The 17,382-nt window shown below is 42.2% G+C and overlaps 1 protein-coding gene and 1 non-coding gene across 3 annotated transcripts in view; one reads left to right on the top strand and one right to left on the bottom strand.

Annotated features, from left to right (window-relative positions):
* The window catches only part of FGF13 (fibroblast growth factor 13), a 587,176-nt gene that overhangs the window by 283,717 nt on the left and 286,077 nt on the right, over positions 1-17,382 (top strand). The gene's annotated exons all lie outside the window — the stretch shown is intronic.
* On the bottom strand, positions 9,054-9,160 carry LOC111761820 (U6 spliceosomal RNA). Its single transcript, XR_002795072.1, has one exon. It is a non-coding gene; the product is annotated as a U6 spliceosomal RNA (small nuclear RNA).

Genomic DNA, 17,382 nt, shown 5'->3' with positions numbered 1-17,382 from the left:
TAGAGGTTGACTCACTCTTCTCTGGCTACACAGGCCACCTTGTTGTTCTTCAAATATGTCAGGCCTTTTCACAGCCTTTCCTTTGGCTCTTCTTTCAGTCTGGATTGGCCTTTTCTCAGCTGTCCACTGGGCCAAGTCTTTTATCTCATTCAAATCTTTGCTAATATCTTTCCAGGTCAATGAGGCCTATGTTGTCCACTCTCTGTAATAACACAACCTGCCTCTCACCTGCAACTCTGGTACTCCTGGCCCTCTTATTCTGCTCAGTTTTTCCCATAATACGCCACCCCCACCCCAAGGCTTCGTGAAAGCAAGGATCTCCATCAATTTTAGCCATGCTGTATCACTAGAGCTTAAAAGAGTGCCTTCCACACAGCAGGGCTTATGAGATCCATTTGGGGAATGAATAACTGACCATGTGACTGGCGAGTGACAGTGAGGAGACTCTGCCAAAGGACAAGGGAGAGCATCCCCCAAACCCCATCTCGGTCTGTGGAATCCTACTTAAAATCTGCAGAACCACCCTCCATTCCTTGTGGGGTGGAGGTGAGAGCAGCTGAAGAGATTGGACAAGACCATGGGTGAATTTGGGTTTAGAGGGTTCTGGGTAGCTGTGCTAATGTGACAGTAATGCAGGCCACCATGTCTTTACTCTCCATTTGGAGAAAGGAGCACATCCAAATGTTGAGACCAGATTTCTTTGGCTCTCGCTGCAGCAGCAACTTGAGCCCTTCTTAGCCCACCTGCGCCTCTGATGATCGATCTCAGAAAACAGATGCTCACTGCCAATCACCATTCACAGGACATGTTCCACAGCCCAACTCACCCCTGCCTTCCACACTAGGACAGGAGAGGATTATGGGAAGAGAATTCTCTGATAGTAGAATATTTGGCAACGGTACACAAGCCTCAATATGGGAAACTGGGGATGTTTCAGGATGTGGGGACTTTCTGAGCAAGTTTTGAATTATTTCATGAACTTGGGAGGCATTACTCATCCCTTTGGGGGTGTGGGTAATGGGGTGGGGGCAGAGCCACAGCTGGTTTGTGCTGAGTCATACGCTTGTGTTTGTACTTTGCCTTGCATGGAGGAATCCAAGGTTGCTTTACATTGACTTGGTTAAAATTAGCACTCTGTCAGAGAGCTCCTTAAAGAGTCTTGTGAAAAGTCTTCCAAAATAAATCAACCTTCCTGTTGGGGTTTAGTCATCCCCCTTGCTTCGACTGAAAATGATTTTAATGGGAAGGCAAGCCAGGAAGTTCTTTGTGGTTCCCAGTTTGAAGGTATCAGTTGTGATGATGCAAGGCAGTAGGTAGGAAGGGACAGATGGAGGGTAAATGCTGGCTGTGCCACAAACCTGCAGCATGCCCGAGGGTGAGTTTCATAACTTCCCTGAGTCTCCTAAATAAAGAGTGGGGCCAATAACACCTACCTTGCTTTGAGAGGCCCTGAGATGGCTGGTTAACTGGAGTAATGGGTATGAAGCAGCTAACATAGCTCCTGGCACATAGAGTCACTCAACAAATGGGAACACAAATAATAATAAATGGTTTTCTTATAACCTTCAAATTCAACCAGTCTAAAACCAAGCTCCTCCTCTCCCACTCCATTGTTGTCATTGAGAACTGCTGTACCTTGACTTCCCTACAGCTCTCAGGGAGCTATCTCCCACACTCCTTGATGGCTAAACTCTTCCTCTCCATCTCCTCTGCCAGCCATACATGGATTGTTTTACCAGTATGTTTTCCTTGACTCCACCCCTACCTCAACTTCCTGTGAGCTTACCTGTTGGGAAGGCCTGTAGCCCTGGGTTGAGATAGTCCCTCTGGTTTGCATTCTGTCTGGCTTACGGGGGTGGTTATTTGAGTTATTTTCTTACCCCTCCCCTACTGTACTGTCTAGCCCTCAAGGGCAGGAAGTCTGACACTTGTTACTGTTTCCCAGACTTTTGGCACTGGTTGGTATGGTCTGGGAGATTCTGTAAAGCCTGGCTAGAATTGAAATAGGTGGGAAGCTGTGACCGAGGCTTACTAAATATCACTGGTCACTATCTGGATTTGCCCCATTGGTTTTGCTATTTGCACCTGTATATGTCCTTGCTGCCTTCATCTTTGCCCATTTTTCCTCTTGGATCTTGTCAGACAGTGGTAGATGTCCATAGAGTTCCTCCATGAGAGAAGGGAGCATGTCTTTTGTGGTGCTGTCTTCTTCATTGTTATGTCTTCAGCACACAATCTCATACTTCTAGGGACTGTCTTTTCCAAATATGGGAGACATCTACCTGCAAATGAAGCTAACACAGAGAAAAAGCAGAGCTGAGAGATGGAAAAAGAGGAGTAGAGTATTGTTGACATTGTTTAAACCATCAGACCCTGTTATGCCCGATGCCAGTCTACCCCCTTTCACATCCCATTTGTGAGCCTATAAATTAACGTTGTTACTTAAGATAATTCAAGTGGGGTTTCTTCCACTTGGTAGCAAAAGAGGACTGATTCTCTCCTCTAAATCGTAAAGCTTTGAGAAAATCAAAAGGAACACATCATCAGCAAAAGGCCATGTGTGCTAGAACTGAAGTTTCCAGCAGTTATCTTTTCCTTCCTTGTTCAATTCAGGAATGGAGAGATAATGATGCCACATGAGAAAGAATGTGGTGGTGATGGGCTCCCCTGAGGTGGGGCTGGTGGTAGCCACCTCAGATAACGAAAGTGACATTTGAGCAGGCATCTGAATGACAAGGAGCTGGGGCATGTGCTTATGTAGGAGAAGAGCATTCTTGATAGAGGAGACGAGTGCAAAGGCCCAGAGATAGGAAAGAGCTTCGTGCTGGTTGGAGAACTCTATGGAAGGTCCATGTGGCTAGAGCTTTGTGAAAGAGGGGGAGATGGATAGGAGTGGGGGGATGGCCAAGGCTCAGCTCTGTCTTTTAGGAGAAGGAATGATTTGGGAAATGATGAACACTGTGGGCCTAACATTAACAGGAGCACTAATGGGCGGTAATGAAGGCAGTAGGGAAGACTTGGATTTATTCAATACTCTGGTGTGGTGGCTTGCCTGGCTGGCCGGGCCATGTGCTCTCAGTGTAGCTGTACAAGATAGTGTCTGTAAGATTGTATGAGCAAATCAATTGCTGTAGTACCAACTTAGAAAAGTCAGTGACTCATCCTTCTGTTTTGATCATATAGTTAAAAATATTCTGTTTGATCCTTTAGTAAGTTAGCAGCTCTGGGAATAAATGGCCTTGGTTTGGGAAATAAATTAACCTCTCAAGTTCACCAGGGCTTAATTTTGTGAATTGCTTCCTCTTTGCCCTAGATGGGCCTGCAGTACACCCTATCTTGATGTGAGCACCTTACTCTCAGAATTTTCCTTGGTTTCCAAAGGGCAGTACCAGAAATGTGAACTCATAACATTAATAAATTGGTAATGTGAAGCCCATTACACTGAAAAGAGCTCGTGTTTTAACAGAGTATAAATGTAAGAGGTGGAAGTGTATTGTCCTTTTAAAATACTGGGACATTATGCTTTCATGATATCTTGAAATCTTGTTTCTTCTCTGTGCTCAAAGCATCCCTAAGTCATTGTCCCAAAAGAGGAAACTGTCATTTAGGAAGATTTGGTAATGTGAGTTAATTCATCTCAGTTCAACCAATATATTTTGAGTGTTTGATATGGATTTGAAGTCTAGAAAAATGACCGTCTTTCCTGAATGGAGAATGGCGGGAAGGGGGCAAGGAAGGAAGCAGGGAATCCTATAATGAAACATTTCCAGTACTTCAGCTAAGAGAAAATGTTAGCATGAGCTATGAAAGTGACAGTGGAGATGAAAAGTGGATGATTCTATAGATATTTAGGGGCTGAAACAACAGGACTTAGTGACAGACTAGATGCAGGGACATAGGGCGAGATGAGAATCTATATATGTTTATACACCTACAGTGCGTGGCTGGAAAAATGGTGGTGCTGTTGATACAATTGGAAATCATTGAGGAAATGTAGTTGGGAAGGTGTTTGGAACGATAATGCCCAGTGGACATCTGGAAGACAGGTCTTGAGCTGTGTATGATGTTAGCGCCTGAAGCTGAAGCATTGGAATTCAGCCCCCCTCATGATGACCCCAAAAGCCATGGAAATGAGTATGGCCATCTGGTAGGGAATGTGAGGGAGAAGAGACTCTCTAGTAATTGAGGCTTGAAGAGACCTATGTAGGCCACCCTGCAGTGACCCAACTGGGTCATCTCCTCATGAATATGAGTAGAACCTTTGGATCCATCTCAATTTGGGATTCAAGTCTTACACTATAGAATAGGGAAATTTATGCACATCCTCATACTATGCCATGGAAACCCTGTTAGATGGCTGGATGATGGACCTTATAAATTATTTATCCTTATTCCCCACAGGTTATCAATTAGGAATCCCTAATTTAGGTTCATTTTTCTGTGAGAATATCTGGCAATGGGGATGTTTGTAGAAATGGGAAGTGATGTCCTATTCAATATTCATTTGGGGCATACCCAACAACAAAATCTACTCTTTACACCCCGAAGTATAGACTAAGATGAGGAAGCGTGATACAGAGGGCTTCTACCTTTGCGATGTTCTTATCTCTCTACAATTTTAATATCTTACTGCATGTGAAGGATGTGATTGGCTGACTTCTGTAGTTGTTACATGGGTGCAAGCTTCATCTCACCAATGAATTTTCAATTCTTTTGGAGCATGGGTTCTACTCTCATTATTATTGGATCTCCCCATAGCACCTACCCGCATATGTAGGGTAGCATATACTCCAACATCTCTTGTGGTAAAAACAGCATCATAGCTAGTAGAATTATGGGGTTTGTAGAAGGATCCTTGAAATGTCATCAATTCTGTTTGCATGCCTCTGTGTAGGATTGCAATCCAGCTGCCCCCATAAATACCAACCCCCTTATTATAAATCACAGGATATGTTTCTTAGGCGGAGGCAAAGGTGTCATGTTGAGAAACCATAGCTGCCAGGGTTCTTTTCAGCTGGAAAGGAGAACTACTAAGGGAATTGGCAGCAATCTTAGAGTCAGGAAAGGGTACATACAAGACTCGCCCTAAAGAACTTAGAAATGGGATTGCTTGTAATTCATAGCACATCAACATTGTCACTCAAAAGGCCGGGCCACTTTGTAATCAGAATTAGGACTATAAAATGAAACAAATATGTAAAGAATTTGATTGTATCCATAGCATCCCTACTTGGGTACACACAGTAAAATGAAACCTTCACATACTCAGTTCCCATGGTACAAATTCTGCCTGGCACCAATGATGAGTGGATGAATGTTCTAACCCAATCCATTTTTTATGGCCTCTTAATTCCCTTCAGGAACTTTTTTTTAAACAAAGATTTGTTTTATTTATTTATTTATTTCTCCCTACCCCCTTGTTATTTGCACTTGCTGTGTGCTGTGTCTTTAAGAGGCACCAGGAATTGAACTCGGGACCTCTGATGTGGGAGGGAGGTGCCTAAGAGTCACCTCTGTTCCCTGCTTTGTTTTGTTTCTTATTATGTTTTGTCTTCTTGTGTCTCTTGTTGCATCAGCTTACCGCACCTGCCCATTATGCCAGCTTGCTGTCTTGCTTGTTTTTTTCTTTAGGAGGCACCAGGAACTTCAGCTCCCTACTTTGTTGTGTCTCTCATTATGTTTTTCTTAATGCATCTCTTGTTACATCACATTGTTGTATCAGCTTGCTATGCCTGCCTGTCATGATAGCTCACTGTCTTCTTTAGAAGGCACTGGAAACTGAACCATGGACCTCCCATGTGATCGGTGGGAGCTCAGTCATCTGAGCCACATCTGCTTCCTCCCTTCAGGATCTTTTTTGAGATATAATGTCACAGTCAGTAGAGTTTGCTTTTGATGTAAGTAATTCTTTATGCTTGGTTAGATTAATATCAGCTAATTCTTGTGTATTTACTATGTGCCTGGTACAGACTAAGCATTTTATATAGATGATTTAATTTAATCCTTACAACAACTCTGTGAAGTCTGTTTTCTTATTTGTATCTTCACAGACAGTTCTGAAGCTCAAAGAAGCATGTGTCTAAGGGCATACAAGAAGTATATGGCAGAGCCAGTTCTCCACTCCAGGGCTAAATCTAAGATCCATGCTCTTAGGAGCTAGGCTTTACAGCCTTCAGAACAGATCTACTACATTAAAATTCGTGCCAGTTCTTTTTTGCATAGTTGGGTAGAGATACATCTGCGTTCACGGAGCTTTGCCAAGGGTTGTTGAAACCTTTATCTTTGGATATGAGTTAGAGAGCAGAGAAGGTGAGCAGAACTTGGCAAATTCTGCTCAGCAGTTACTCTCACCCCACTCCCAAGTTCTTTTCTCTGTCATTAAGTCTTTGACCGCTGTGACAAAGTTGATAGCGTATCGGTTATCCTCATTTATCATTTATGTTATAACATTTTGTAGAATTTAATTAAATTAAAAGACAATATGACTGTATGCTCCTGAAATCTAGAAAACCACCCCAAGGTAGCATTGCCCTCATGTAAGAAATATCCATAGGTTACATTGAATAATCTTTGACTTGCTTTGCAGGGACATGTCAAATTAATTTCAGTGGAGGCTATATAAAACGGAACAGCCTTTATCATCATCATTATCATCATGTCATATCAGCCATTTATCATATTCCTACTATACACAAGGCACGTTATATGTATTATTTTAATGAATCTTACTCAGAAAAAATAAGTCTTTGTAAGGCAAGAATTATTATGCTTCTTTTATAAAAGCGGAAACCGATAGTCTCACAGATGAATTTGACTTTCTCAAGGTCATGCAGCCATGACAGATCTGTGATTTGAAACTAACTATTCTTGACTTCAAACCTGTGCTCTTTCTATTACTATTATTATTATGATCACAAAACAATTCAAGCATAGAAATATTAGTGCAGAAAAGTACTTTCGTGTACTTGTTGCCAAGATCAAGCAAGTTAATATTTTGCCGTCTTTCCCTCAAAATATATTCCCTTTTGAATTTTTAAAGAATACTTTTACTTTGAAATACTTATAGAATCACAGGAGTTTGCAAAGAAATATACTGGGCAGTCCTGTGCACCCTGCCCCACTCTCTCAATGTTAATATCTTATACAACAATAGAGTACAATGTGAAGGTCATGAACTTGATAGTGGTATAATCTTTAGAACTTTTTCACATTTTACCAGTCATGTGCACACTAATTTGTCTGTGTATAGTTCTATGTGATTTTATCATATATGTAGCCATTGGTCACCACCACACTCAAGATGTTCAACTGTACCTTCAACCGAATACTTCTTTGTGCTATTCCTTTATAACCACAACCATCACTTCTCCTGTGTCCCTAACCTCTGGCAATGAATCTGTCCTCCAAGCAAAATAATTGTGTTATTTCACAAATGTTAAATAAATGAAATCATGCAGTATATGATCTTTTGAGATTGGCTTTTTTTTTCACATAACCTGATTTCCTTGAGGTTCATCCAAGTTGTTATATGCTGTGTTCTGTGGTATGGATGCACCCCAGTTTACTGTACCATTCACCCATTGAAGCCATTTGGGTAGTTCACAGGTTTTGAAAGTAAGTCTTCATTTCTCTCAGATAAATGTCTGAGAGTGCAACTGCTGGGTCCTATGGTAAGTCCATTTTTACTTTTAAAATACACTGCTAAACTGTTTTCCAGGGTGGCTGTACCCTCCCCCCTTTTAAAGAAATACTTTATTAAAGATTCACCTAAAGATCTTCACTCATCTCTCTACCTTTTATGCCAGAAACCTTTTTTCCCCCTACACATCTCCTCTGTACCCTTCTCTACTGCTTTCTGCCCTGACAGGCTGACTGATATAGGCTAGATCAATGGCACCTGCTGCCCTGTGACTCTTGATTGAATTTGGCCATTGGGAAGCTCTCTGAGGATTTCATAGAGAGGCCAGACAAGGAGATTAGGGTATTTATTCTCTTGGTTCCCTTGCTGAGAAAGTCATCTCAGTCTGTGAGGTGCCTGTCTTCTCAAGGTCCATTCATGGTGGCTTTATATACATGACTTACTCTTCCCAGGTTGCAATAATGACTCCCTGTCTCCATTTCTTTAGCCAGAAGGTTGGGAACAGCTTTGCTATTTCATGTTCCAATTTAAAACACTACTCTTTGTGGTCCCCCTACATCCACACTCCTATAAATAATCCATGTGTAAATAAACTCCCCTTGAATTTTCTGAATTTGAATGTGTTACTGTTGGGATATCTTCCTTACTTCCCTTCCCAGAGGTAACTAACCATCATCTTGAAGTATACCATTCTCATGGATGTTTTTCTATTGTTAATGCATATGCAAGCATCCATAAGCAATATATTGTATTTTTTTGTGTTTGAAGAAACTTACCAATTGGCCATGCAGTTCATACATTCTTTTGTTTATTCAACATTATGTTTTTAGATGATTATGCATGTTGACACCCACAGATTTAGTTCGGTCATTTTAATGCTGTATTGTATTCTCTTGTTTGAATATATCAGAGTTTAATTATATAACCCATGCAGGGGGGCAGTTACCTAATCTGTACTTTTCCATTATTAAAAATGATGATTATATGCTTATTTTTATCTCCTGATCGTACATGGTGAGCGTTTTTCCACATTATGTATCTAGGATTAGAAATCAGTTTATATGGTATGTACATCTTTACTTTTTGAAATATTGTCACCCTAAGTTGTTGGGTCAATCTATACTCTCCCTAGCGATAGATGATTCTCCCAAACCTTGCCAACCTGTGGTATTGTCCAATTTGAATTTTTGGTGACCTAATGAGCTAGAAATGATATCGTATTTTTGTTTAATTTACATTTTCAAGATTATTTATGAGGCAAAACATGTTTTTAATATATTTCCTGCCTGTTAGGGTTTTCTCTTCTTTGATATTCCATTCATATCATTTTCCCATTTTTTTCCTAATGAGTTTTTTTACCCTTTTCTTACTCATTTTAAGGTGTCCTTTACTTATTGTTTTTCTTTCTTCTTTTTTTAATATGGAAAACTTCACTAATTTGCATGTCATCCTTTTGCAGGGGCCATGCCAATCTTCTCTGTATCTTTCCTATTTTAGTATATGTGCTGCCAAAGCAAGCACTATTTATTGTTAATACTAATCCTTTTTGGCTAAATGAATTAGAAATGTTTTTCTGTGACCTGTTGAGTTAATTTGTTTATCACAGTCTTTTCACTTTCAAGTTATACACAGTACCAATTCTCTTACTAATCTGATTTTATAGATACTAATACATTCGAAGAAGTACATTGGAAGGAGTAAGGAAACTTCTATAGGTAGATACTCTGATGGCAACTAACAATGATAATTTCTACCCTGTCTCTATTAATTGTACTGTCAACCAGCCAGTCATCCACTTCTCTTGATCTTTCACACTCAATTTAAGTATCAACTCTTCTGGAAAGACCTCCTTGAAACATCCCAAGTCTTGTTCTGAGCTCCTCCTGCATGTTCCCACATCACCCTACCCTCCCTCATCATAGCACTTCTTAGTCTGCAGAGTAATTCCTCCCACTAAACTGTAGGCTACATGAGAGAACAGGCTGTGAGTGCTAACAGATATATCCCTCAGTGCCGTGCCTGATCCGTCGTAAGTGATCAGTGACCCTTTGTGGCAGGGTTTCCTTACCATCGGTCCCTTTCCAAGGGTTCCGTGGAAAGGTTTCAGGGGGTCCGTATGCTTGAATTCAAAATTCAAAGGAAAACAACCCACCTTATTCTTGTTGGGATGTATTGGTGCGGGTGCGATATATTTATTAAATAATATACAGTATAGTGTGGGCTTAGTATGAGTTTTATTTGGTTGTAGCTTGTTCTGAGTGCTGTGGATAACTGCCTGCAAAAAGTTGGTAAGGATGGCGGAGATGGTTTGACGACACCTTGGAAAAACTTGTATTTTTAAATATTTGCCTAAAATGACCATTTAAACAAATATTGAACAGTGTTAGGTTATCAGGTATTGAAATTATGGGAAAGTTGTAAAACATTATTTTGAGTAATCCTAAAATTTAATTTAAAGACATGCTGATGTCGAGTGTCATAAAACTATCTGCAACTACATTCTGAGAGGGGTTCTGTGGTTTTCCCCTGACTAACAAATGGGTCCTTGGAACAAAAAAGGTTAAGAACCCTTGCTTTATTGAATGAAGTCATGAGTATTATGAATTTAAATTAAGCAGGTATAAGACCTCAAAAATTCTAAGGGCCTTAGTGTATTTAGTTCTGAGGCAAACTCTCTGACTCCCTTTTTCATGGGTGAAGCAGCCCGACCAGAGTTCTGTGGGCTGAGCAGCCTACGCTGGAAGAAAAGAGGGTCGGGGGCCCCAGGTTCTACTGTGGAAGCTTCGTGCTCAAGGCAGTGGAGGGTCTTGGTAGTGCAACGGGTCAGTTAACCAAAGAGACTGAAGGAAAGCCAAGGTCCAGTTCCCAAGGAGAGCATATATGAACCACCAGCCTCATCAGTGTCAAGAGCCCAAAGTTATGAAAATAAAATTGGAGGGTGTCATATGTTTTGTCTTTTATTTAAGGAGATATGGAAGTATGTCAATTGTTTTGGGAAGGTTTTGATCCAAAACGGTTGAAATAGTTAGGAATATTTTGACGATCAAAGGTGAACGGTTCAGTTGTCTAGCTCATTGACTGGTGTGGAACTCTCCATTGCATGATGGTACTGGTTACATGGTGCTATGGTTCCCCTCCCTTGTCAGACAGAGTCACCTGTTTTCTCCAACAGAGTTGGGCCAGACCTTATAAAATTCCAGGCAGCTCTTTATTTCAGATGAAGTAATCATGAACATCTGTCCAGATGCATCATATCATGAAAATTGTTCTGAAGCTGAATGACCTTTCTGGTTGGCTATGGCGGCTCCTGGACTTTGCTATTGTGAAACAGGAAGGCTGCTTTTAATTAGAGAGTGGAAAACGTTAATCTTATGCCATGCCAACCGATGGATCTGAAATTCCCTACCAGATGCTGCCAGTAGCAAGGAAGAAAAGGAAATTGGGAGCAAACGCCATGGAAACATGAGATATGGTGAACAAGTTTTTAAGAGTCTTTAGTGAATTGGAAACAATTGCCCAGAGATCATTTAGAGTTTGTTGTAAATTATAGGAAAGTAATTTCCCTTGACTGAGATTGGTGCTCAAAAACCAGTGATAAGGAGAGGCTTAAGGTACAGTTACCTAATTCTCAAGCTTAGTTACTCAGTATTAGATTCCTCCTTTTAAATTAATTTTACTCTTTATTTTTCCATAATTAGTAGAGTTCTTTAAAGTCACTGTACAGCTATAGTCAGGGTCAGCTTCAACAAAAATATCTCTCACATTCCATACTATCTTACTCTTCTATTCCTCCTCTCTTTCACTGTCACTCCTTCAGTCTTGCTTTCCCCCTTCACCTTCCCTGCTGTATTTTTTCATTTTCTTTTGTTTGTTTTGTTTGTTATGCTAATTCAGGACAATCTGGTATAATTAAAAGAGCTTTGTTTCACAAGTCAGGACATCTTAGCTACACTCTTGGTCCTGCCACTAACTGACCCTGTGAACTTGGCTTTGTCCCTTCTACTTCAGCTCCTATTAGTTTCATTCAATTATGTTCACTACTCCATTGGATATTGATGTGAGGTCTGAACAGCGAGCAGTAATGTGATTATTCTTCTAACTGTAGCAGCTTTTTAAAAGTATTAAATTTGTCAGAAAGGAGTTAATTTCGTGCTGCCTGCTTCGTTATTTCTAGTCTGGTTAATGATATCTTTGTCAACATCAGAAATAGGAATTTAGTATCAATGCATGACACTAAAAGCCATCCTTTCTCTGATTCATAATTTCCCCCGTCTGATGATGGTCTGTCAGCATGTGGACCCTCTCCTTGTGTCATAATCCAAACACCCTTGTAAGCTTCCCTACATTATGAAGCCCATTTCTTCTGTGATCTAGTTTACCCAGATCAGGGATTGCAAATGTGTTGCATTTCACTTGCCAAATCCATTCAGTTGGTGAGAGATGTCACGTGTCTGTGTTGAGGAAGTATTGTGAGGACTGTTGGCCCACCATGGACTTAGAAGTGTCAGTTGGCCCATATGTCAAGAACTTGCCATTTCGAACCTGGACAGTGAGATTTTTCAAGCCATCTCCTGCCATCTTACAATCCATTCACTGGGAATCGTGGAGCAGATGCTGCTCTAAGATCAATTGACATCCCAAATCTCTGGAGGCACCTTTGTGCAACAGAAGCAGGGCCAATTGAAGAACATTATCCAAACATCACAGGGTTGCTTGCTGTTCACGCGTTTACCTCCTTATTATCTGAGACAAAGATTTGTTTGTAGGAGTATTTACAATAAAATGGCTTTTGAATTTAGTACAATCTAAGGGTATCACACCCAGAGGAACAGATCAATTTACAAACATAATATTTCTCTTTTCTGGGATTCATAAATAATATCAAACTTCCACAAGAGATGAAGAAAGTTATTATATATTAATAAGAGGAGAAATTCACCAAGAAGTAATAACAATCATAAATATTTATGTACGTAACTTGGGTGACCAAAATACATGAGACACACACTGGCAAAACTGAAGGGAGAACCCCACCCATGCCACCCCTCCCACATCAACAAACTCTTCCATCATTGTGGCACATCTACTGCACCCGGCAAATACATTCTGGAGCACTGCTGCAGCACGTGAACAGTGGGGTCCACATTGTAGTCCACACTCTCCCCCAGTCCACCCAGTTGGCTACAACAGGACACACAACATCCAGCATCCATCCCTGCAGCATCACCTAGGACAACTCCAAATCCTGAAAATGCCCCCACACCATATCTCTTCTTCCCTCTCCCGAACATCAGCCACCTTGGGCTTTGATTTCTGCTAAAGCCATTCGGAGATCCTAGCTTAGTTCTGTGGCCAAGCAGACGAGAACACATGTTCCTTCATGCAAGCAGATTCCGAGATAGGAAGGAGCTGAGCTGCCCATGACCAGTTCCGTCTTTCAAACTCATAAAATAGAGTAGTTACTGCTTCCCTGGAAGAGGAAAGTGGGTGAGTGAAAAGAGGCTAAGAGTGTTATATATACTACAGGAGGGTCGTAGAAAACGTCCCCCCTAGCAGCTATAGAATGCATAGTTTAATGGCAAGGACTGGCCACAGGGAAGCCTGGTTACTTAGACCAGAGCCAGGAAGTGCAGTCCTTAGTCTGAGAATCTTCTGGAGTGGCCAGTTGGGTGAGACTTAGCAGGGGGTCTAAACAGTACTCTATTTTTAAAAAAATTTATTTCCCTCCCCTTCCGTCTGCTCCCCCTCCCCCCCCATTGTCTGCTGTCAGTGTCCATTCACTGTGTGTTCTTCTGCTTCCACTTGCATTCTGCATTATCAGGCGGCACTGGGAATCTGCATCTCTCTTTTTTAGGTCATCTTGCTGCTTCAGCTCTCCATGTGTGTGCAGCACCACTCCTGGGTGGGCTGAGCTTTTTTCACGCATGGCAGCTCTCCTTGCAGGACACACTCCTTGCGTGTGGGGCACCCCTATGCAGGGGAGCCCCTGCGTGGCATGGCATGTCTTGCACACGTCAGCACTGTGCATGGGCCAGCTCACCATATGGGTCAGGAGGCTGGGGGATCGAACCCTGGACCTCCTATATGGTAGATGGACACTTTATCAGTTGAGCCTCATCCACTTCCCTAAGCAGTACTCTAAATAGCAATCTTAAGATGGCACCCTTAAGTGGGTATTTCTGGCCAGCTCATCAAGTGTCCCTGCTCTGCATGGACAGTAACATTTTAGTGACTCCTCAGAAATTTCCTAGGCCCATCCCTGGAGCTGAGACAGGCTTATAGCCACGATTATTATGTGTGTATACTGTTCATAACAACAGTCCTTGCAAAGAGAACGAACATTCACCCAAAGGCAAGATGGCTGTCTCTCCACAGCTTTGTTCCTTGATCTCTTGGCTTTCTAGCAGAGATGGTCATATAGCAATGGCAGCATGGTTGGAGATAACAGTCTTGAGGCTTGTCATGATGATGATGAGACTCTTGAGTTGAGTGCTCCCTGAAGGAGACCCTGAGATAGGATTGGAGTTCAAGTGGTTTATTTGGGAGGTGTTTCCAGGAAGCCCCATTAAGGCCATGGGGGAGTTAGACTGGGCAGCCATACAGAGTTCATGAATGAGCCAGTTATGACTCTGGGCACTCTGGGCCTCAGTCATCCTGCAGACCCTAGTTGCGCAGAACATGCCTCGGAGATAAGAAAGCTGGAGTATTTATTCACCAGCTCCCATCCATTTTGCATCCCAGGCTGCTCCTGGGCACGCCAACTCCCTGGCAATCACCAACTCTTCAGCCTACACCATGCCCAGGCTGTGAAAACCCCTGTGACAGGCACTTGCAGTGGGAAGCTGTCCCCGTGTACAAGAATAGGGAGCACCAAGGGGGTATAGGTGAGGCATAGAAGATTAACTAAGCCTGTGCTTGAAGCAGTTTTCCTACTACCCCTTCCTCCCCTTGGGAGTTCTCTCCAGAAGTCTTCTTAACCCAAAAATTCTCTCTTTCTCCCCATCTATCTATCTGGCTGTCTATCTATCTATCTATCTATCTATCCATCCATCCCAATAGGAAAGATTATTTTTTCCTTCTTTCCTTGATATTTCCTTTTTGCAAGGCTAAATTAAAAAGGTCCAAGAGAAACTCACAAAACTGCAGCAAGGTCTTGGCTTTACAAAAGCTTTGGAAACCATTAGTGGGCTTGGAAGCTGTTAACTTGCTGTCGGGCAGATTGGCTTTAAATCACAAGGACAGAGATAAATGTATCCTGGACCATGGATGCCCCAGGCCTGCCGCCTAGAGTAACTGAGAAGGAATGCAGCCTCGAGTGCTTGGTGCTTTTGGTCCTTGGTGAATGGGAGAAGCAGCAGGCAGAGGCCAGTTCACTTCGTGCTTTCTGTGGGCTCATTGCAAAGATTGGTGGGAGGAGCAAGGTTGGAAGGACTGGGATGGGATGAAAAGAACTATGTGTGTCTTTGCTAAAGACCTGGGGTTGGGAGTCGGTCAAACCCTCTGGCCCTGAGTCTTTTTTCCTGGATCTCAATACTTACTTGGCCATTAGCTGCTTACTCTCCACTCAGGGGGCAGGGGGGCTGGGGGCTGCAGTAAGAGGTGAGGCTGGGCAGCCGTCTCGGGAGGAGTCCTAAGAATAGGATCTCTGCATGGACTGAGGATTGATTTATAATTAGTGAATGAAGTTCATCAAAGACACATGCGCCTTTATTTTCATGGCTTTCTGTAGTTTCTTCATTTTTAAGGCCCAGAAGGGGAGGAATTATCTCAGTGGTGGCCTTGCTCTCTCATTAATGAGGCATTAACTCACCTTATTCAAGCACTTTTTGTACAAATAATACTAAGGGGATAGCAATGAGTGTCTTCCATCAGGGTTGGTGGGGATTTAATCCTCAGGTGGAGGCATGTTGTTTCCATTAAGTTGTGTCTTCTTGGGGCCTTATCTTAGCACCAGGAACCAAAAACAAGCTGCTGACTTCTTGCGATCATTAAGGAGGGGCAAAACTGGTCAAATCACATAATTATTTTTCATGCTTATTTAAAAATGCTCCTTTTCAGCCTGGTGGTTATTTTTCCCCCTTCTTCCTCACCTTGCTATTGTTGTAATCCTGGGTAATTTATGCCATCAGATTTTCACAAGTCTAACAGGAACCCATCTATAATTGGGGCCTCTAAACTGTAGTGGCTTTTTCTGCCTGAATGCAGGAGAAGAAAATCATAACATGGTCATGTCCCTAAAAGGGGAATGATGTTGTCTGGTTGCAAATAGGTTTGAGATGTAATGAAATGGTGTTGGTAGTTTATTGCTGTGAGGTCATATCCTAGGTTGGAATGAGTTATTTGCTAGGGACTTGTTTTTGCTTCGTACCAGGGGAATGTAAGAATAAAGAGCTCTCAGGGCCAAACACAGAGAAAGTGAAGTTCAGGGTTCTTGATGCTCCCATCTTCTTTGGATCGGACCTGAGAATTACCCCACCCTCCACCCCTACTGTCATTTTGAATAGGGTCTTGGGGACAAGGCAGAAAAGAAACTTGGCACTAGACAGTCCATCTGAAATTTTTGCCTTTACACAATCCCATGGGCTCTAATAGTAACTGTCCAATGAATCCCCTGAGAGTCTATTAAAATAAAGATTCCTGGGCACTTCGGGCAAGATTCTGACTTAGTGGGTGTTGGTGGGGTGTGGGCCTCTGTGTTCTTTAACCCTGTCCTTGGGTTGCCCACTTTGGGGCAGCTTGGGCCAGACCCTTACTCCACGTCCATTAAGTAATGTTGTGTTTATGGAGAGTTTTCTAAGTCTAGCACAGTTATGTTTTCTTTCCTTTCCTTTGTCTGGACAGCTGGCTTATTGATTAATATGCCTTCGGAGCCCAGCTTTCAGAAGTTGGTGTTCTGTTCTCAGATCTGCCTTTGATTTGAAGGGTGACCTTTAGCATCTATGGCTGAGTCTTTCCCTGTCTCTTAGGTGGACCTAACCACTCTCATTTAGCATGCTGAATCCAAGAGGAAAATGATTGTGAAAAGTTCAAAATGGAAATTGCCACGGAAACATCATGGTGTCAGTAAAACCTGTGTGCTCAGCAGACGAAGGGGAAAGACAGATTGGGAGGTTGAAACTATTCGTTTGTCAACTGGGGATTAATCAATCCCTGCCTGTCATCTCAAATAGAGGGTTGTCAAGGGAATTAAAGGTCTCTGATCAGGATTTGTCTGGGTCACTATGTTTATTATGTCAACCTCAAACATTTTTATAAAATGTACCTTGCCATCTCTCCATGGATATATGTGATGGACTGCTTTGATTCTCCAAGGAGCTAGGAAACTTTTTTTTTGAGGTACCCAGGGCCGGGGATTGAATCTCGGCCCTCATATCTGGGAAGCTGACACTCGACCACTGAGCCACATTGGCTCCCTGAGTTATTTTTTGTTTGTTTCTTTTATGTCTTTTTTTTTTAGGAGGCACCGGAAACCGAACCCAGATCTTTCCATGTGGGAAGCAGGCGCTTAACTCCTTGAGCCCCATCCAGTCCCTAGGAGACTAATGTACTTTGGAACCCAGGAAGCCACCCTCACCATTCTAGGAAAGTGAAAGAGCTGCTCTGTCAGGATCCCTGTTGGATGTTTATAAATCCATTCAAGTCCAAGAACTGTTCCCCAGGAACTTCTGGGTATAGGAAAGTATTTTGAGTGCTTCAGGGCATATAGGTGCAAGGATTATGCAGTCCCTGCTCTCACGAAGTTT

Source organism: Dasypus novemcinctus, chromosome X (genome assembly GCF_030445035.2).
Source record: "Dasypus novemcinctus isolate mDasNov1 chromosome X, mDasNov1.1.hap2, whole genome shotgun sequence".
In the NCBI taxonomy this organism is placed as follows: domain Eukaryota; kingdom Metazoa; phylum Chordata; class Mammalia; order Cingulata; family Dasypodidae; genus Dasypus; species Dasypus novemcinctus.
The sequence above is the reverse complement of the archived record's forward strand: the minus strand, read 5'-3'. Positions and strand labels throughout refer to the sequence as shown.